The 21225-nt window shown below is 45.6% G+C and overlaps 2 long non-coding RNA genes across 3 annotated transcripts in view; both read right to left on the bottom strand.

Moving 5' to 3' along the window:
• Nucleotides 1-21225, bottom strand: part of LOC105744839 (uncharacterized) — a 106745-nt gene that overhangs the window by 43461 nt on the left and 42059 nt on the right. The gene's annotated exons all lie outside the window — the stretch shown is intronic.
• Nucleotides 17591-20310, bottom strand: LOC139436875 (uncharacterized). Its single transcript, XR_011646361.1, has 2 exons — nt 19677-20310; nt 17591-19306 (listed from the first exon to the last, which is right to left on the bottom strand). It is a non-coding gene; the product is annotated as an uncharacterized lncRNA (long non-coding RNA).

The following is a 21225-nucleotide window of genomic DNA, read 5'->3' as shown; positions in this document are numbered from 1 at the left end:
CTGTGTTTCTCCTTGTTGCGTCATCCTGCTGCGTCAGCTCTCCGTGTGTGCAGCACCATTCCTGGGCAGGCTGCACCCTCTTTCATGCTGGGCGGCTCTCCTTACGGGGTGCACTCCTTGTGCGTGCTCCAAAATCCTAAGGGTCTGCATTGTAATTCTCCTATAGGCGCCTGCCAAAGGCTCCAGAGAGCATCTCTGTTTGCCATTGAAACTTTCAGCACCATTGAATCTGCAGGATCATATGGCCCACATGAAGTGCAGCTTGCACAGCAGCCTGGACCTGCTGTAGAACCTCATCTTGTTCCAGTCAAACTAGGAGCTTTTCTGGTCACCCGGTGAATGGACTGGAGTAGCACACCCAAATGAGGAATGTGTTGTCTCCAAAATCCGAAGAGAACAACTAAGTGTTGTGCCTTTTATTTTTGGTTGTAGGAGGGACCGGATGCAATAGCTTATTCTTCACTTTATTTTTATTTTTATCTTTTGGGGGGGTTTGAACCGTGGACCTCCCATGTGGTAGACAGATGCCCTATTCACTTGGCCAAGTCCGCTTCCCACTTGTATGTTTTATTTTTTTTATTTTTTATTTTTTAAAAGATTTTATTTATTTATTTATTTATTTATTTATTTATTTATTTATTTATTTATTTATTTCTCTCCTCTTCCCCCTGCCCCCAGGTGATTGTTGTCTGTGTCCATTTTGCTGCATGTTCTTTTTGTCCGCTTCTGTTGTTGTCAGTGGCACAGGAATCTGTGTCTCTTTTTATTGTGTCATCTTGCTGCATCAGTTCTCCGTGTGTGCGGCACCACTCCTGAGCAGGCTGCACTTTTTTTCACACTGGGCAGCTCTCCTGACGCAGCGCACTCCTTGTGCGTGGGGCTCCCCCATGCGGGGACACCCCTGTGTGGCAGGGCACTCCTTGCGCACATCAGCACTGCGCATGGGTCAGCTCCACACTGGTCAAGGAGGCCTGGGGTTTGAACCGTGGACCTCCCATGTGATAGACAGACGCTCTAACTACTGGGTCAAGTTCGCTTTCCTTATCCTTCACTTTAGAGGGGATATCTTGACATGCCCCACACCACTGCACACCTAGAAATTTCACTGAGGTGGAAGTCCCTGTATTTTTGTTGGATTTATCTCCCATCCTCTCTCATGCAAATGCCTTACCAATAAGCCTAGAGTCTTTGCTACTTCTTGCTCACTAGGTCTTATCAACATGATATCATCAATATAATGGAGCATGTCTTATTGGAGGGAAAGACAATCAAGATCCCTGTGGACAATGTTCTGACATAGGACTGGAGAGTTGATATGCCCCCGAGGCAGGAGAGTGAAAGCATACTGCTGACCTTGCCAGCTGAAAGCAAACAGTTTCTGGTGGTCCTTACTAATGGCAATCGAGAAAAAAGCATTTGTCAGATCAACAGATGTATACCAGGTACCAGGGGATGTGTTGATTTGCTCAAGCTATAATACCACATCTGGGACAGCAGCTGCAATTGGAGTCACCACCTGTCATCACCCAAGATCTATGTTTTCTGCACAGGCCAAATAGGAGAGTCAAATGGGGATGTGGTGGGAATCACCACCCCCGCATCCTTCAAATCCTTGATGGTGGCACTAATCTGCAATCCCTCCAGGAATCTGGTATTGCTCTTGATTTACTATTTTGCTAGGTAGGGGCAGTTCTAGTGGCTTCCACTTGGTCTTCCCAACTATAATAGCCCTCACTCCACAAGTCAGGGATCCAATGTGGGGATTCTTCCAGTTACTTCATATGTCTATGCAAATTATGCATTCTGGAACTGAGGAAATAACCCAGAATGGTTCCAGGAGCCCACTGGACCCACTGTGAGATGGACCTGCTAAAACTCCATCAATCACCTGACCTCCATAAGCCCCTACTCTGACTGGTGGACCACAGTGATGTTTTAGGTCTCTTGGAATTGTCAATTCTGAGCCAGTGTCTAATAATCCCTGAAATGGCTGATCATTTCCTTTTTCTCCAATGCACAGTTACTCTGGTAAAAGGTCTTAGGTCTCGGGGAAAGCTGGGAGGAAGATTAACAGTATACATTTTTGTTAGGGCAACAGGATCCTTCCCCAAGGGGACCTGGCCATCTCACCCAAGGGCCTCTGATATGTAAACTGTCTCAAGTCTAGGAATTAAGGTGCCATGATTCTCATGATTGTAATTCAAGTTAGAGTTTTGTTCATTTGGCCTAGAACTCTTTTGCTTATACAGATCAAGTAGGAATTTAGACTGCCTACCTATTTCATTTCTAGGTACCCTGTGATCTATTAGCCAACACCATAACTCTATGCAGTTCAGACTCTTTTGATTGTTGCTTCAAGTCTGCCTTTAGTGCAGTAACCATGCCCACCTTTTCTTTGGCCATTAACTGCTGATTCTTGACTTTTCCTGGCCCTAGACCAGATCATCCACATAATGTTTAAGTATTCTAGTTCCATTACAGTAGTCCCTACAGTGGTATCTGGACTGCAGAGAAGAGCAACTACAGAGCTCTTCCGGGAAGATGAAGTTAGTCTTAGAAATTTATTCCTAGAGATGTATTCAATGCAATGAATGTCTCATGCTGATGGAGGAGAATGTTGCTATGGGGGGAGTAGTGGGGTGAAGGAGGTGGGGGGGTATATGGGGACCTCATATTTTTTGAATGTAATATTTTAAAAAATGAATAAAAACAAAAAAATAATAAACCTCCCTTTTTCATCATCAACAACAACAAAAACAAAAATTTATTCCTCACAGTCCTGGTTAAAGGTGTGTCCTCAGGACATTCCTGGGGTGGGTGGGCAGGTCTCAAATGGTAAATCCATTCTAGCATTCCACACTCTCTAAGCTTTTGAATACCAGGGTAAATGGACATCTCAACCTCAGACATTCTAGGCCATCTTTTGGTCCATGTTTCAGTCAGTCACCTGAACAAACTGTTAGAGCCCTTTCTAACCCCCTGAGCTAAAGCACTGAATCTAGAATTTCTGCTTAGTGGGTTCATACCAATAAATTCAGCCTGACCCAACTTTATATTCTTTCTAACATTATTCCATACCCTTAGAATCGATTCCCACACATATTGCCTTGATTTCTGTCTATAGAAGTTAGAAAACTCATGCAGTTCTTTTAGAGTATAGTATACTTCTTCATGGGTCACACTTTGTTTTTTGCCTTTGGGAGCGTGTTGTGATTTAATCTAGTAATAGGTCTCAGACAGCAGAGAAGTGGTGGGGGTGGGTAAGGAGAAAGATTAGAAATATCTTGCAAGCTACTGACCTTTGCATTTTTATTTGGTGAGACACAATTAATCTCTTCAGGCAGGGGTTGAAAGGCAGATTCCTCAGGGCAAGGTGGAGGCTAGGCAGTGCAGGCTTTAGTTTGGCTGGAAGGAGGTCTGGATTTCTGGGGACTGGTTGGAGGCTGTGTGATACAAGGTTGACATTGTAGGGTTTCCACCAGGTAGGCCATCACAGGTTTAATTGGCAAAGTCTCAGAAGAATTTAGGGTTCCATTATCCCCACTGATATTATGATCATCCCATATGTCTCCATCCCAATCCTCAGGGTTCCACCCCTTCCCTATCAATGCCTTCACTTTAACAGCAGATACCCTGTGGGGTTGAGATTTTAGTTTCCTTTGTAACTCTTTTACTTGTACAATGAGACTCTGAGTCTGGTTTTCAGAGACCTCAAGTCTGTGTCTGCATGAAACAAGAATTTCTTTCAGAGCACACATAGAAACTTTCACATCCTTCATGCAGCATTTAAATTACAAATTTGAAAGCTTTAGCTCATCCCTTTCTTTTGTAACTATATTCAAAGTATCTAGGAGGAGCCAGCCAACATCATTGTACCTTTTGATTTCACAAAACTCTGTTAAGGTGTTGAAAACACTCTCATCCAGATCCTTGACTCTTATAAGTGTGGAAATAGGGGAATCCAGTGATGATATTTTGCATATCTCCGTTGCCAATTCATGCCATGGATGGTTAGTGGCCTCTTGATTACTGGAAATGGAATCATTAGTACCCTTGAGTCCCATTAGAGTAGAGAGCCAATTGCAAAACTCCCAGAACCACTTCAGAAATCCCATGTTTAAGATTCTGTTACTCAACAACCACTCCTGGTACCAACCTGTATTAATCAGGGTTCTCTTGGGAAACAGAATCAACAGGAGATATCTGTAAACAGTATAAGATTTTATAAAATTCTCTCATGTGGCCATGGGGATGTACAAGTCCAAATTCCTCAGGCAGGCTGCAAACCAGGGGCTCTGATGAAGGTCTTTGGTGAGTTCCCAGGAGATGACCACTGTCTGAAGTCAGGCTGGAAAACTCTCTCTGAAGGCTGAAATCACTTCCCCTTTAAAGGCATTCAACTGATTGGATAAAATGTCATTCATTGTTGATGGGAATCTCCTTGGTTGGTTGTGGATACAATCAGTCATCTATGCAATCAACTCATTGGTGACTAAAGTCTGTATATGTCCTTGTATTACAATTAGCCCAGTGCTTGCTTGACCAAACAACTGGGCACAATTACCTGGCCGAGTTGACATATTAGCCTAATCAGCACTAGGGTCAAAGTAATAATAGCTTTCTCTGTGTCTCTCTCCTCCTTACCTCCCTTGTCCACTGAAGGGGCTCCCTCGCCTCTTTCCAATATCATTTGTTCTATATCTGTTTTTATATGTCTTTTTAATATTATTTCTGGATGACTTAGGGTAAGTTATGTGGTCCTTTACCCCTAAATACTTGCATGCATATTTCCAAAGAATACGGTTATTCTCTTCCATAACTGCAGTATGATTATCAACATTGATGAATTTAGCATTGGTGCAATACTTTCAGCTAATCTCTACTGTTTGTAATCCAATTTTTTCATTTTGAAAGGCCGTTTGAAAAGAAATGACAGATTTGTGTTACTGTCTGAATGATGCTACAATTAAGATTCACTTAGGAAAAAGAAAGACAAAAAATAAAAAAGATTCACTTAGATTTTGTCTCCAGAAACACAAAGGGTGAAAGCAGAGGCCCTGGAACCAGACTACTGGGATTTGATCCAGGCTCTGAATCCCATCAGCAAAGCGGCCTTGATAAAAGTACGTGCTTCTTCGTGCCTTGGTTTCCCCAATACTAAAATGGGGATACTTTTAAAGCTACATACCAAAAATATTTACAGGTCAGTTGATACAATGTCTGGGGTTTACTTCAAAATAATCTTATTTTTTTTAGGGGGAGGGGAGATTGAGAGGATGGAACAATATTGGCCATGAGTTTATTGTTGAAACTAAATGATGGGTTCATTATACCATTATGCTACTTTTGTGTATGTTCGAAATCTTCTACAATAAAAACATTTTTCAAAGAAAAAGTAAAATAAAAGTGGGAGATTATAAATAGCCTGCTTTAGAGGGTTGTTACGAGGATGAAGTTAAAAAATTAAGTCAATCACTTAGAACATGGTAAATTCTGCCATTATGTTTATCTTGCCCCCGCGATTCCATTCCAGAAGCAGCTCAGACGAAGTACCACCAGATGGCGCAGTCTCTCACCTTTATAGGGAACTCACAGGCGATAATGAGCCCTGAGTTTCAATCCTGCTCTGCCACTTCTTAGCTGAGATCTTGGGCATTTAATATCGTAGAGAGTCATTTTATTAATTTCTAACACGGCGACAATAATAGTATCAACTTTCGCGTTTTTAGGATGATTTAGAGTTAATGATGTAAGGTGCCCAATGTAATGCCTGGTGTGTACCTCTCCAGACGCTTGTCTCCGGGACTGGATTTGCCTTTGGGCCGCACTGTTCCTTGTCTTTCCTATGAGGATTCTCCCAAGTGGTTGTGAAAATCAGGAGAGGGTGACAAACAGGAAGTCGTTTGAAAAATGAGAAACATTGCTTGGAAGTGAGTGTTATTTTTTTCTCGGACGCATGGACTTGGCAGCCCTGCTCCTCCCGTTCCTATCGCAGCTCAGCCATCTAGCCACGAGGTGGCGCAGTCCTCACAGAAGCCTGGGGGCTTTGGCAATCCACCTGTCTTGAGGAGTGATTTAAGATTTGAGGCTCTGCGAATGAGAGCTGAGTTAGAATTCCAGTTCTAGCACCTACGACCCACGTGACCTTAGACCAATGGCTTCACCAGACTGCCCCTCAGTTTCCTTCCTCACAAAAATGAGTATTTGAATGAAACCTAGCTCTTTGCAACAATTCAATAGTTTTATGAGGATTCACTGATGTTGTAGGTAAAGCATTTAGTAGAAAGCCTGGTACAAATAGCAGCTCCTATCAATATGAAAATACTAAGATGATGAAGCTAATATTTTGAGGACTTATTATGTCCTAGATACATAACAACACCACAAATTTTCCTAATAATGCCAAGAGGTAGACACCTTTGTAGTTTCTATATTAGACAAGAGGGAACTGAGACTGACAGAGGAGAAGGTGCTTGTTCAGAGTCACACGGGACAAATTTGGGATGTAAACCGAGGCAGCCTGACTTCAGAAACCATGCCACTCATCATAAAGCTAGCCCTCTCAAACCAAGTTGGGTGCCCAGAATTCAAGTTTTTCCTGGGCCTGAGGTCTTTGAACACCAGAGAGCCTTTTCCTCAGTCATTGCCTGGACAGGAAGGGATCACTCAACAAGTACAACACGTTCCTGCTCTTCCACCATGAAGCTCAGGACAACAGTCACCGGGCGGTGGCTCCCAGCAGCATGTGTCAGGGCCAACTGAAGGGCTTGCTGAAATGCACATTGCCAGGCCCGCTCCCCAGATTTCCTGTTTCAGTAGTTCATGTTGGGTTTTGGGCTCATTGCCTCATGATCACAGGTGGCTGACATTGCTGCAGACATCATGTCCTAACATGACTGTCTCTAAAGAAAGAAAACAGAGGACAGTCAGGGCTTTAAGAAGACTCCTCTTATGTTTTACACCATCCCTCTCTTTTTCACTTTTTATTTTGAAATATTTTCAAATTCACAATATAGTTACAAAAAAAATTTACAAACTCCATGCAGAAAAACTCCAACATACCTGTATTAGTCAGCCAAAGGGGTGCTGATGTAAAATACCATAAACTGGTTGGTTTTTATAGAGGGTATTTATTTGGGGTAGGAGCTTACAGATAGCAGGCCATAAAGCATAAGTTACTTCCCTCACCAAAGTCTGTTTTCATGTGTTGGAGCGAGATGGCTGCCAATGTCTGCCCACATTCAGGCTTCCTGGGTTCCTCCCTTCCCAGAGCTTTCTTCTTCCTGGGTTCAGGTTTCCTTTCTTCCTGGGGCTTGCTTCTCTTTCCTCTGTGCTCACTTCCTGGAGCTCCAGCTTTAGGCTTCAGCATCAAACTCCAACATCAAAACCCCAACATCAAAAACCCCCAACTCTGAGCTTTGCCATGCCTTATCTGTGAGTCCCTATCCACCAAGGGGTGGGGACTCAATGCCATAATGACATGGCCCAATGAAAGCCCTAATCATAACTTAATCACGCAACAGGTACAGACCAGATTACAAACGTAATCCAATTTCTATTTTTGGAATTCATAACCATATCAAACTCCTACAGTACCCTTACCCCAAGATACCCAGATCCACCAGTTTTAACTTTTTGACCCATTTGCCATATCATTCTCTCCCTCTCCCTATCATCTATCTATTTACCAACCCATTTTCTGAATACTTGAGTGTAGATTGTATACATTATACTCCTTGATCCACTTAATACTGCAAAACACTTTTCCTAAGCACTTATGTAATCCTAAAGACTTATGTAATCACTTTAAGTGTAGTTATCAAGTTCAAGCAGTTTTACACTGATATAACTCCTATTTTATATTCTGATTTTTTTCATGTCCCAATATCCTTTTGAGATTTTCTCCTTCATTCTTAGATCCTACCCTGTGTCATGTATTGCATTTAGTTGTCATTATCTCTTCAGTTTCTTTCTTTCTTTCTCTCTCTCTCTCACTTTCTTTCTCCCCCCCCCCCCCCCACTGTTTGCACTTGCTGTCTGCTCTCTGTGTCTATTCATTGTGTGCTCTCTGTGTCTGCTTGTCTTCTTTTTTTTTTTAAGGAGGCACTGAGAACCAAATCCAGGACCTCCCATGTGGGATGGAGGTGCCCAATTGCTTAAGCCACATCTGTTCCCTGTTTGTTTTGTCTCTCAGTGTGTTTTCCTCATTATGTCATCTCATCATGTCATCTTTTTTTTTTTTAAAGATTTATTTATTTTATTTATTTCTCTCCCCTTCCCCACCCCAGATGTCTGTTTTCTGTGTCTATTTGCTGCATCTTCTTTGTCCGCTTCTGTTGTTGTCAGCGGCACGGGAATCTGTGTTTCTTTTTGCTGCGTCATCTTGTTGTGTCAGCTCTCCGTGTGTGCGGCGCCATTCCTGGGCAGGCTGCACTTTCTTTCACACTGGGCCGCTCTCTTTATGGGATGCACTCCTTGCACGTGGGGCTCCCCTACGCGGGGGACACCCCTGCGTGGCATGGCACTCCTGGCATACATCAGCACTGCATATGGGCCAGCTCCACATGGGTCAAGGAGGCCCAGGGTTTGAACCGCGGACCTCCGATGTGGTAGACGGATGCCCTAACCACTGGGCCAAGTCCGCCACCTCATCGTGTCATCTTGTTGCATCAGCTTACTGCACCAGCCCGTCGTGTCAGCTTGCGGTCTTGCACATCCTACCTAGTAGGCACTGGGCACCGAACCCAGGACCTCCCATGTGGTAAATGGTGCCCAACTGCTTGAGCCACATCTGCTTCCCTCTTTCTTTTTTTAAAAATTATGTAAACATATACACAACATAAACCTTCCCATCCCAACCCCTCCCAAGCATACCATTCAGGGGGATTAATCACATTCACATTGTGGTTACTTTGGAGCTTAAATTTAATATCCTAAATCTGTAACAACCTTATTTGCTTTGATACCAATGCAACAATTTCAATAGCATACATAAACCGTGTTCCTATATACTCTGTCCTCCTTACCTTTAGGCAGTTCTTATCACAAATTACATATTTATATATATATATATATATTTTAAAGATTTATTTATTTTATTTATTTCTCTCCCTTTCCCCCTTCCCCCACCCCAGTTGTCTGTTCTCTGTGTCTATTTGCTGCGTCTTCTTTGTCCGCTTCTGTTTTCAGCGGCATGGGAATCTGTGTTTCCTTTTTGTTGCGTCATCTTGTTGTGTCAGTTCTCTGTGTGTGCGGCGCCATTCCTGGGCAGGCTGCACTTTCTTCCGCGCTGGGCAGCTCTCCTTATGGGGTGCACTCCTTGCACGTGGGGCTCCCCTATGCGGGGGACACCCCTGCGTGGCACGGCACTCCTTGCGCGCATCAGCACTGCACATGGGCCAGCTCCACATGGGTCAAGGACCTCCCATGTGGTAGATGGGCGCCCTAAGCACTGGGCCAAGTCCGCCGCCCACAAATTACATATTTGTATATTACAAGCCCAAAACCATTTGTTTGTCATTACCTTTTATGCATTTGCTTTTTAGATCCTGTAGGAAGAAAAATGTGGAGTTACAAATCAAAAATACAATCGTACTTGTATATAAAGTTATCCATGCCATTATCTTTACTGGAGATCTTTATTTCTTCATGAGACTCCAATTAATTATTGTGCTCTTTCCTTTCAACCTGCAGAACTCCCTTTAGCATTTCTTGTTGGGCAAGTCTAGTGCTTTTGTTTACCAGGGATTGTTTTAATTCCTTCCTCATTTCTGAAAGATACTTTTGCAGATTCAGAATTCATGGCTGGCAACTTTTTGCTTTCAGCACTTTAACTATGTCCTCCCATTGCCTTCTTGCCTCCATGGTTTCTCATGAGAAACTGGCACTTAATCTTACTGAAGCTCCCTTGTACATGACCTGCTGCTTCTCTCTTATGGTGTTCAGAATTATCTCTTTATCTTAGGCATTTGACAGTTTGATTATAACATGGGAGGTGGGTCTTTTTGGGCTTATCCAGTTTGGAGTTCATTGAGTCCCTTGGATGTATATATTCATATCTTTTATTAAATTTGGGAAATTTTCAGCCATTATTTCTTTAAAAATTCTCTTTTCTTCTCCTTTCGGGACTCCCACAATGCTTATATTGATTTGTTTGATGGTATCCCACAGGTTCTGTTCCCTTTTCTTCATTATTTCCTCTTTTTGCTCCTCAGACGATTTCAATGGTCTTATCTTCAAGTTCACTGGTTCTTTCTTTTGCCAGCTCCAATACACTGTTAAATCCCTCTAGGGAATTTTAAAATTCTGTTACCGTGGTTTTCAGCTCTGTTTGGTTCCTTTTAATAATTTCCATCTTTCAATTGATCCTCTCTTTGTTCTGTATCATTTTCTTGATTTCCTTTGGTTCTTTGTTCATGTTTCTCTATACCTCTTCAAACATATTTAGGACCATCTTTAAAAAGTCTTGGGGTGGGGGAAGTGGCTGTGGTTCAATCAGCTGGGCTCCCGTCTACCATATGGGAGGCCCTGGGTTTGCAACCCAGAGTCTCCTTGTGAAGGCAGGCTCGCCGGCACACTGCGGAGAGCTGCTGGCCCACAAGCGCTGTGGAGAGCCAACTCAGCAAGGAGATGCAACAGAAAGGGAGACAAGCAAAAATGCAGAAGAGTGAGCAGAGAACAGACACAGAGAGCAGACAGCAAGCAAGCCACAGGGGGGAGGAATAAAAATAAATAAATACAGACACAGAAGAATGCACAGCAAATGGACACAGAGAGCAGATAGTACACAAAAAGCCTCAAGGGGTGGGCAGATAAAAAAAAGTCTTTGGGAAAGCGGATGTGGCTCAAGCAATTGGGTTCCTGTCTACCATATGGGCGGTCCTGGGTTCAGTTCCCAGGGCCTCCTGGTGAGGGCAAGCTGGCCCACATGGTGAGCTGGCCTATGCAGAGATCTGGCCTACAAAGAGAGCTGATGCAACAAGGTGACATAACAACAAGTCTTTGTCTGGTATGTCCTGTCTTGGAACTGATTCTCCTCATTGATGGTTTCTAATGCTTTAATCTTCTTTATCTGGGCCTTTGTTTCATGTTTCTTTGTGTACTTTGTAACCTTTTGTTTGAACCTCAGCATATTTATATTTTAGCATGTTATCACTGGAATTTAGACTCTGAGCCATCTGTTTCTTAAGTTTGTGTCCAGCTAGTATTATGAAAGAAGTTTCTTTGAATGTCAGGAACAAACAACAACAACAACAAAAGTAAAGAGAAAATATGGTTTCCAGTCTTTGCAGATTGACCTGTGTGCATGTTTTCCTTATAGGCTTATCCATACAATGGGTTGCATGAGAATAGCTCCAGGCCAATGCACAGGGGCCTCCCTAATCCTTTAAGCTATGCTTCTTGTCCTGGGTATGCACATGTGACCCTAGGAATTCCTTTTGTTTATCTGGGATAAACAGATATGAATGTCCCATCTTCCCTAGGAAACAATTTTCTAAGGGCCCCAGGTACTGCTCTGCATGTCTTTTAATCAGATATACCTTGCCTTCGGCTTTCCCATATGTTCTACAGGGGAGTCTTCTGAGCTTATTCTTACATGCAGGGCAAATTCTGGGACAGCAAGTCCCTCAGGCCATCACCAGAGACATTAGGCCAGATATACATTTTCCCCGCACAGGCATAAGGGTCACTTTGATCCCTTTGGAACCAGGACCTGGGATCAGGACTGGGAGCTTGGGACCAGTGGCAGAGCTAATGAGGGATAGAGGAGGTGACAGCTAGGGTGTCACATGATCCAACTGCTTAAAAAAAATATTTATATATATATATTATTTTTACAAGATACATAGATTACATAAAATGTTGCATTAAAAAAATATAGGGGATTCTCATATGCTCCACTCCCCATACCTCCCACTTTTCCCACATTAACAACTTCTTTCATTAGTATGGTATATTCATTGCAATTGATGAACACATTTTGGAGCATTGCCACACAGCATGGACTATGGTCTACATTGTAGTGTACACACTCTCTCACTCCATTCTGTAGGTTATATATTCTGCCCTATATCTGTCTTTGCAATGTCATTCAGGACAATTCCAAGTCCTGAAAATGCCCCCATATTACACCTCTTTTTCCCCTCTCCCTGTCTTCAGCAACTCCAGTGACCACTGCCTCCACATCAATGATATAATTTCTTCCATTGCTAGAATCACAATACCTACTGCTTTTAAGAAGCATTTTTCTTTTTTTAAAAAAAGATTTATTTATTTATTTCTCTTCCCTTTCCCCCCACCCCAGTTGTCTGGTCTCTGTGTCTATTTGCTGCGTTTCTTTGTCCGCTTCTGTTGTTGTAAGCAGCACAGGAATCTGTGTTTCTTTTTGTTGCATCATCTTGTTGTGTCAGCTCTCTGAGTGGGCAAGCTGCACTTTCTGTTGCGCTGGGCGGCTCTCCTTACGGGGCGCACTCCTTGCCCATGGGGCTCCCCTATGTGGGGGACACACCTGCGTGGCTTGTGCGCATCAGCACTGCGCATGGGCCAGCTGCACATGGGTCAAGGAGGCCCGGGGTTTGAACCTCGGACCTTCCATGTGGTAGATGGATGCCCTAACCACTGGGCCAAGTCCGCTGCCAAGAAGCATTTTTCTTGATTCAGACCTTGTCCTGTTACTGTTTTCCAGAGCCCTGAGAAAGAAGTTTCTTCTGCTTCTTGATGGTTGTTCAAAACTTCTGTTCTACTTTCTTTTTATTAAAAAAGAATAATCATTATTTTGGGAGATTGCAGCAGGAATCACCTTTTGTATTATTGATCAAAACTTTGATTCATGGACATGCCTAGCCAAAACAAAACAAAACACCTTGGGAAATGGGTTTTCCAAATTCTTTTGTGGGGCACAGGCCCTTATAGTAAGAGAAAAGAAAATGTTCAAGGCACAGATTTAGGCATCCAGAGGTGAGCCAGGTGCATAGGGAGTGGTTTAAATTGTCAGTGGAATGTAGTTTATGGATGAGGACCACATCTGACTTTGACATCTCACTTTCATCTATACTTCCTGCCTCACTCAGAAGTTTGTTGATTAGAAGTTGGCACACGGTTGCACTTTATTTTGTGGAAGACCATAAATGAATTTTGTGCAAGAGTTACTTTTGTGTTTGTTATTGAGCAAGGGCTTGCTGCCTGATATAAACGGGCCAATTCTATGACATTAGGATTTTGAGAAAAGAAGAGCTTTATTGTGAGGTTGACCAGCAAGGAGATAGGAGGTAAGAAGCAAATCTATCTCCCTGACTTGAGGACTAAGAGAGATGGATGGGGATGGGCAGGAGTTTGGTTGGCTAGGCAAAGATTTGTCCACACATGGTAAGACAGGCTTGACCTCTTGCATTGGATTTGCCTGGGGTCTCAGAGGTCATCTAGGGGTGCCAGTCTGGGTTTCTCTTCATACTTAGGTTACATCAGCTTGCAAAACAAGCTCAAAAGGAGAAGTTGAGGAGGAATTAAAGAGTTTTTGGGTGGTTTCATGTGGAGTGGGGACTTTTTGAGCACATGGGTATGCCTTGATCCTGGTCTTCAAAACATGGACTATAGTGGACTAAGGGGGTCTGCTGTCTACTCTTATCAGGCAAATGTTTCCTCCTCCCTATCCTGGTAACCGCCTGATTTGGGTAGCACTTCTACAAAACGAGTTCCTATTTGGGCTCTAAATCATACTGTCCTGCCCCTCCCACTTTTCTCAAGGCTGAACAAATGACTCTGGCCGCTACCGTCATAAACTCAGTGACTGGACCAAGGATAGGCATATGACCGAGGCAGAGCTAATCAGTCTTCCCTGAGTTGACTTGCCCAAGTTAACAAACCTGGGACTGTCAATGACCATATTTCCCACCAAAAGAGGCAAGAGTGGTTGCAGAGTTAAACCATAACACAAAGGAGCAGAAACAAAAGACAGAGAAAGAGAGCAAGAAGGGGGAAACGGACTTGGCCTAGTGGTTAGGGCGTCCGTCTACCACATGGGAGGTCCGCGGTTCAAACCCCAGGCCTCCTTGACCCGTGTGGAGCTGGCCCATGCGCAGTGCTGATGCTCGCAGGGAGTGCTGTGCCACGCAGGGGTGTCCCCCGCGTAGGGGAGCCCCATGCGCAAGGAGTGAGCCCCGTAAGGAGAGCCGCCCAGCGCAAAAGAAAGTGCAGCCTGCCCAGGAATGGTGCCACCCACGCTTCCCGTGCTGCTGACGACAACAGAAGGGGACAAAGAAACAAGACGCAGCAAATAGACACAGAGAACAGACAACTGGGGGGGGGGGGGAAGAATTAAATAAATAAATAAATCTTTAAAAAAAAAAAAAAAAAAGAGAGAGCAAGGAGACTGATGACATTACTAGAACCGTTCCTGAAGCCAGATGCAGCAAGGAATACCCAATTATGGGAGCCAATAATATTGCCCTCTCCCACCTCCCCTCCCATTTTCTTTTTGTTTGCTTAACTGGTTTGAAGTGATTTGCTGTCATTTTCAACTATAAGAGAAATATCATTTATGTGTTCATTATCACTCTCCTCCACAAAAATGCAAGGTCCCTGAGGGCAGGAATTTTGGTTCCTGGTTGAATTCTAAATATTTACAACAGTGCCTGCCACATATTAGGGGCTCAATACATATTTGTTGAATTCATGAACAAATCCTGACTATTGAATCCTTCTGACCAGAGCCCTGGTATGCAGTGACAGTGAGCTGACCACCAAAGATTCACACTCTGCTTTCCACAGATTAGAGTTGCTTTGGGAGATAGAAGCCTGGTGAATATTGCATTTCCTAGCTCCCCTTGTATTAGATGAGACCATGAGACTCATTCTCACAAAATTATGGAAACAAAAGCATTATGTGTACTTCTGGGTCGAGGTAATTAGTTCCCAGGGTAAAGTCATCCATACTCTCTCTTTCCATCTGCAAGAGAGAAGAGCCACAAAATGGGAGGAACCTGTGAGCTTCAGTCACCACCAGACTCTTATCCGAACAGTCCCTGGTAACTTGTAATCTACTTTCTGTCTCTGCGAATTAATTTGTTTATTCTAGATACTTCATATCAGTGGCAGTATGCAATATTTGTCCTTTCATGTTTGGCATGTTTCATTCAGCACAATGTTTTCAAGGTTCATCTAAGCTGTAGCATGTATCAGGACTTCATTTTGTGACTGAATAATATTCCCTGGTATTGAGAGACCTCATTTGATGTATCCATTCATCTGCTGACAGACACTTCAGTTGCTGCCATCTTTTGGCATTTGTGAATAGCGCTGTGATGAATAAGCATCTGAGTCCCTGTCTTTCGTCCTTTGGGTATTTATCCCAGAGTGGAATTGGCGGGCCGTTCCTTCCATTTTCCCTTGTAACCCAACGTGTCTCCTGGCCTTTGCTGTGGCTGGTCCTTATCCCCGAGGAGCCTGTCACAGCTCAGGCTGTGTCTAGGATCAGTGGAGGGTCAGTGGCTCAGGTAGCTCCTTGGAAGGTGGCCAAGAGCTGGGGTCCAGGCTCAGGCTGAGGCAATGTGTGGGGTTTAGATTGCCAAGTTTTCCTTTTCTCAGAATATTGACTGACCTTTCATCATTTGTTGTTTTGGCCCGTTCAGATACCAGAGAGCGTCTCAGATCTGGGATCCGGGGACTCCCAGTCAGACTTGACCACGACAGTTCCTTGCCCAGCCTTGGAGCCTTGGGATCCCCTCCTTGTCCAGCTACCCCTGTAGCTCTGATTCCCCCATAAATGCATTGGTTTAGTATAAGAGGAGCAGGGAGAGGTAAACTTTTTTGAGCAACTCTTATCTGCCAGGCTTAGTAGACACATGTCCTCACTGAACCTTTTTTTTTTTTTTTAAAGATTTATTTATTTATTTATTTAATTTCCCCCCCCTCCCCTGGTTGTCTGTTCTTGGTGTCTTTTTGCTGCGTCTTGTTTCTTTGTCCGCTTCTGTTGTCGTCAGCGGCACGGGAAGTGTGGGCGGCGCCATTCCTGGGCAGGCTGCTCTTTCTTTTCACGCTGGGCGGCTCTCCTCACGGGCGCACTCCTTGCGCGTGGGGCTCCCCCACGCGGGGGACACCCTTGCGTGGCACGGCACTCCTTGCGCGCATCAGCGCTGCGCATGGGCCAGCTGCACACGGGTCAAGGAGGCCCGGGGTTTGAACAGCGGACCTCCCATATGGTAGACGGACGCCCTAACCACTGGGCCAAAGTCCGTTTCCCTCCTCACTGAATCTTCAAAGCAACTCCCGTGAGACTGATAGGCTTATCCTCCCCATTTTGTAAATAAGGAAATGAAGCATAGAGAGATCACGACATCTGTCCAGCTTCACACAGCTTGTAAGGGGCTGGTGCAGAACTCAAATTTAGACCTGTTACTTCAGATCTACTCCTTTTTTTTGGCATGGGTCCCATAAGCTTTCAGTTTACAGCTGGGGAAACTGAGGCACATAGTGGAAGGGGCTTGATCAGGACCATTTAGACAAAGCTTAGGCTCAAAACCAGTCTTCCTCTTTAGAAGGCTCAATGAAGTACCTGGGATATTTCAGCAGCCACCGGATGGAGGATATGCCTGGGCAGGTAGAGCATTTGGAGCTGGGTACATTGGAGCACAGTTCCAGAATTTCTTGGAAGGTCAAGGGTCCAAGTCTGCTTTGTCCACAGTTTATGTCCTTCCCAAGAAGGGTGTGAGACAGATGTACACAGGAATGGCCATAAGCACAGGACTCTTATCCAAGCCTTCCACCCTCCCCCTCCCCCCACCCTGTCGCCCTTTCCTGGGCCACAGCCTGCTGGGGGGCCTTGTACAACCTTCCTTCTCTGGTCCACAGAACATCCATCTCCATATGTCAGGGTAGGTGAGCCAGTCCTTTCCACAGTTCCAAGATGGGTTTGGAAGCAGACAGATGTGGGTTCAAGCCATACCTCTGCCACCTATTTGCTGGATGATTTTGGAGAGGTGGCTTAGCCTCTCTGAGCCTCGGTTTCTTCGTCTGTGCAATGGGGGTTGCTGATGCACGGCAATCTCTGTGACGAGGCATTCTTGTGGCTGCTATGTCTGCTTTTGTTCAAAGCAGCCATATCAGCAGCAGTGTCAGGGCATCTCGTTGCGTAAGGGTTTTGGCGTCAGGCAGACTTGGGGTCAAATCCGTCTCAGCCACGTTCTGACCTTGTCCGGAAATGGTCTTTCTCTGAGTCTCTGTCTCTGTGTCTGGAGAAAGGAGGCGTCTGACTTAGAAGGCCACTGGAGGGTTGCCCTGGGTAAGAGAGGGAACCTGCTCGGAGCAACGCCGGGGCCAGGAAGGGCTCTATACATGTCACTTCTTCCTCTGCTGTGATTCTAAGAGTATCTAAGAGACTCCAGAGTTTCAAGGAGCTCCAAAAGAACTTGCTCAGGCTCTGAGTCCATCTGTCTCGGGGTTCCTCCCACAAATCCCAGCCTTTCAGAGGGGCAGCCCCTGCTCTGGACGCCCTCAGCTGCCCTGTTACAGCAGCAAGACCCAGCGACCCCCAGCCCCGGGCATGTTCGGGGATTTCTCATCTGTCCCGTGGTCCCAGCCACACCCCCACTTTATCCTTTTTTTTTTTTTTGTAAAGATTTATTATTTTTATTTATTTCTCTCTCCCCTTCCCCCCCCCACAATTGTCTGTTCTCTGTGTCCATTTGCTGTGTGTTCTTCTTTGTCCGCTCCTGTTGTTGTCAGCGGCACAGGAATCTGTGTTTCTTTTTTGCGTCATCTTGTGTGTCAGCTCTGCGTGTGTGTGTGGTGCCATTCTTAGGCAGGCTGCACTTTCTTTCGCACTGGGCAGCTCTCCTTACGGGGCGCATTCCTTGAGTGTGGGGCTCCCCTATGCGGGGGACACCCCTGCGTGGGAGGGTACTCCTTGCGCGCATCAGCACTGCACATGGGCCAGCTCCACATGGGTCAGGGAGGCCCGGGGTTTGAACTGCGGACCTCCCATGTGTTAGACTGACGCCCTATCCACTGGGCCAAGTCTGCTTCCCCCTGCTTTATCCTTGACACCTCCTTCCTTTTCACCGCCCCTAAGCCAGCCGTCTGCGAGTTCTGCCTATTTCCCCTCCTCAGCGCCTCTTGACAGTGTCCATTTCCCGGCATCCCCTCTGCCGGGGCACAGGCCCCTTGCCTGGGTCCTGTGCTGTCTCCCACTTGCCCCCGGAACCCTCCCTGTCCTCACTGCAGCCACAGCCGCTCACCGAAGTTTTGCAGCTTCGACCAGGTCCCTGACGGCTGCTGAAACTTTCCGTTTCTCTTGGGATAAAAGTCCACCCGTGGACAGGCCTCTGCCTGCACAGGCTGCTGTTGGATGGCCCTTCGTGCCAGTCTCCAGGTGCTTTCGACTCACAGCTTCAGTGCTTTCCGGGCCTCGGCTCAAATGGCGCCCCCTTGACATTTGAGCCCCCTGACTGCCCAGCTGGACCAGCAGCCCCATCTCTCTCTAGTCCTTGCAGTTCTTTATACAACAGTGGTCCTATATTGGTTTGTTTTTTCTTGTCTGGATCTCCTGTGATAATGCAAGCTCTGCGAGGGGAAGAAATGGACATCAATATTTGTTGAAGAAACGAAGGACTGCACGGATGAGCTCTGAGGGGCCGTCTTTGGGGCCTCGTGATTGTCAATAGACTTTACTTAACAATCACGGTACTTCTGTATCAGAGTTTCCAAACCACTCTGAGTTTTAAAGACTCTCCATCGTCTGGGCCAAACTATAGCCCCGTCAGCAAGAGGCTTGACCCAAGCTGCCAGTGGGCTCCTCCAGAGACCCCCAAGACTGCCCCATATCCTGACCAGGGAGGGTCCAGCAATTCTGCTGGAAGCAGAACCAGTCAAGTTCAAGATGGTACATGGGCAGGTGGGGCGAGTAACAGGCCCTCCTTTTTTCAGGGCTACGCAACATTCTCCTGCTCCTCGTTTTCTCTCCTCACCTTGAATCCAGAAAATCTTTATCAATTTATGGGTACAGTAGACTGTATTCACCCACATCTCTTGTTCCTGCCTGAATTATTATGGTCCCATTGTGGGCTAGATTTTGAAAAGTCAAAAGCAAAGAAATAACTCTTCTTTTCCCTGGTTTCTGCTGTGCCACCCCTTCCTTGAAGCAGAACTGGCAAAATATCCTTATCAGCTGAGAGGGCACAGGACCGGAGGCTCGTGTCTCTGCTCTCTGCTCAAAACCTTCCACTGATCTTGGGATAAAAGTCCAAACTGTGGACAGTCTTCTGTCTCCACAGGCCACTGTTGGGCCGACCTTCAAGTCCTGTCACCAGGTCTCCTTATTGGCCAAAGGGGAGAAGGACCAAAGACAAAGGAAGAAATTGAATGGCAATAGAACCTTGGTGAGTGTTTGTCTCTTTGGGTGTAGGGAGCCACCCGCTGTGAGACCTATCTACAGCCTCCCACAACATGGCGGAGTTCACAAATCTGCCCTGTCATTTCCTTATTCTTCTCCTCCCTGCTTCTTTGTTCTCCCCCTCCCGCCACTACTCAGGTGACCACAGCAATACGCATGCGCAAGGCGCGGAACTCCACAGACCCGGTGCGAACTGTCGGCCAGTCCCCTCCTTGGACGTCTGCCACCCAGAAGACCAGCCTATCACCTATGTACACATTCCCTTCCCTCTCTATATATCCCCGTGTTTTACCCCCAATAAACGAGGCTTGATCAGAATCCTGTCTTGCCTCCATTCTTCGTGTCTCTTGTCCCCGTCTCTGTGTCTTTTGCTTTGTTTCTAGATCTCCGAGCTTGGTCAGATGGGAGACGTCCTGTCGTAATGGCCTGGCCCGCAGGCGGGTCCAGGTCATTTTGGCACCCAACGTGGGGCAGAACCGAGCAACGACATAGAGAGCGCCGATTGATGGGCCCAAAAGAAGAAATCCAAGAAGACACCGTGTAGAGTCAGTCCACGGTCAGAGCTTTGTGAGTGAACGGAGACACCGCACAGGAGCCTGCTGCACGGTCAGGATCTCGGTAAGTGATCGGCGAAAGTATAGGACAAGCAATGAGTGAGCATAAAGTGTTTGTAGAAAGTCTACGTGAGGCTTTAAAGGCACGAGGAGTAAAGGTTAAAGTTAAACAGCTCCTAGAATTCTTTGATTTCCTAAAAGAAGTGTGTCCCTGGTTTCCACAGGAAGGGAGCATAGATGAACAATGGTGGAGGAGAGTAGGAGACGCCCTACAGGATTTCTATAAAACTTCTGGTCCTGAAAAAATCCCCATAACTGCCTTCAGCTATTGGAATCTTATCAGTGATATAGTTTGTGTCTGCCATAGAGATGCAGTCGTGGCAAATGTAATTACAAAGGGCGAAGAGATTCTGTCACAGGGCCGGACTCCCCCCAGACCCAGTCTTTCTACCACCCTTAGCCCGCCTCCTATTGATTCAGATTCAGTTTCTATTAAGATAGAAAGTAAGGAAAAGATACCCCTATCTCAAAATAATGAGGCCAAACTCAAAATAGGTAGGAAAAATAAAAATAGGCGCAAAAAGAAAGCTGGCGCAAGCTCAAGTTCTGAAACCTTTGATTCTGACCCTGAGTCAGAGTCAGTGAAATTCACTGCCATTGACTACCCGCCACCACATGCTCCCTCCCCCTCCGCGCCACCGACCAGTCGCCCTACCGGTGCTGGCAATTTTGAAAGTCAGGATAACTAAGGAGTCATAGCAAATATAGAGAAAACAAAAGAGCAAATTCGCTTACAGAGGGAGCATTTACAACTCATAAAGGAGTTACAGCAGCTAAAAGAATTAGAACATCATAAATGCAGAAAGGCAGTTAACCACACCCCTTTTATCGACTTCCTGCCCACCTGCGCCTGCTTACAAAGGCCACCCAGGCATGCATCCCCTGTGGTGATAACCCCGCCCCCCTTTTTGCATAACCGGTCACCGAGGGGCAAAACAATGAGGCAGATAATGAGGCAGATGGTGAGGTGAAGGTACTTCGTGTACATTCCACTTTCCCCTTTAAATCTTTAAAAGAGCTTAAAACTGCCGCCTCCACCTATGGGCCCACTGCTCCGTAACAGGCTCGGGAGATTATGAAAGCACTGTGCAACAAGCAAGATATTAACCCAACCTTTTCTCCCAAATTCAAACCGCGGCCCTTAGAGCCTGGAAAAGGCTGCCTACAAAAGAACGCCCTGCCTCCTATTAAGCAGTGGCCAGAGTAACCCTTTTCAAATTTTGTAGG

This window comes from Dasypus novemcinctus, chromosome 18, assembly GCF_030445035.2.
Source record: "Dasypus novemcinctus isolate mDasNov1 chromosome 18, mDasNov1.1.hap2, whole genome shotgun sequence".
Taxonomy (NCBI): domain Eukaryota; kingdom Metazoa; phylum Chordata; class Mammalia; order Cingulata; family Dasypodidae; genus Dasypus; species Dasypus novemcinctus.
This window is presented reverse-complemented; position numbering and strand designations above follow the sequence as displayed.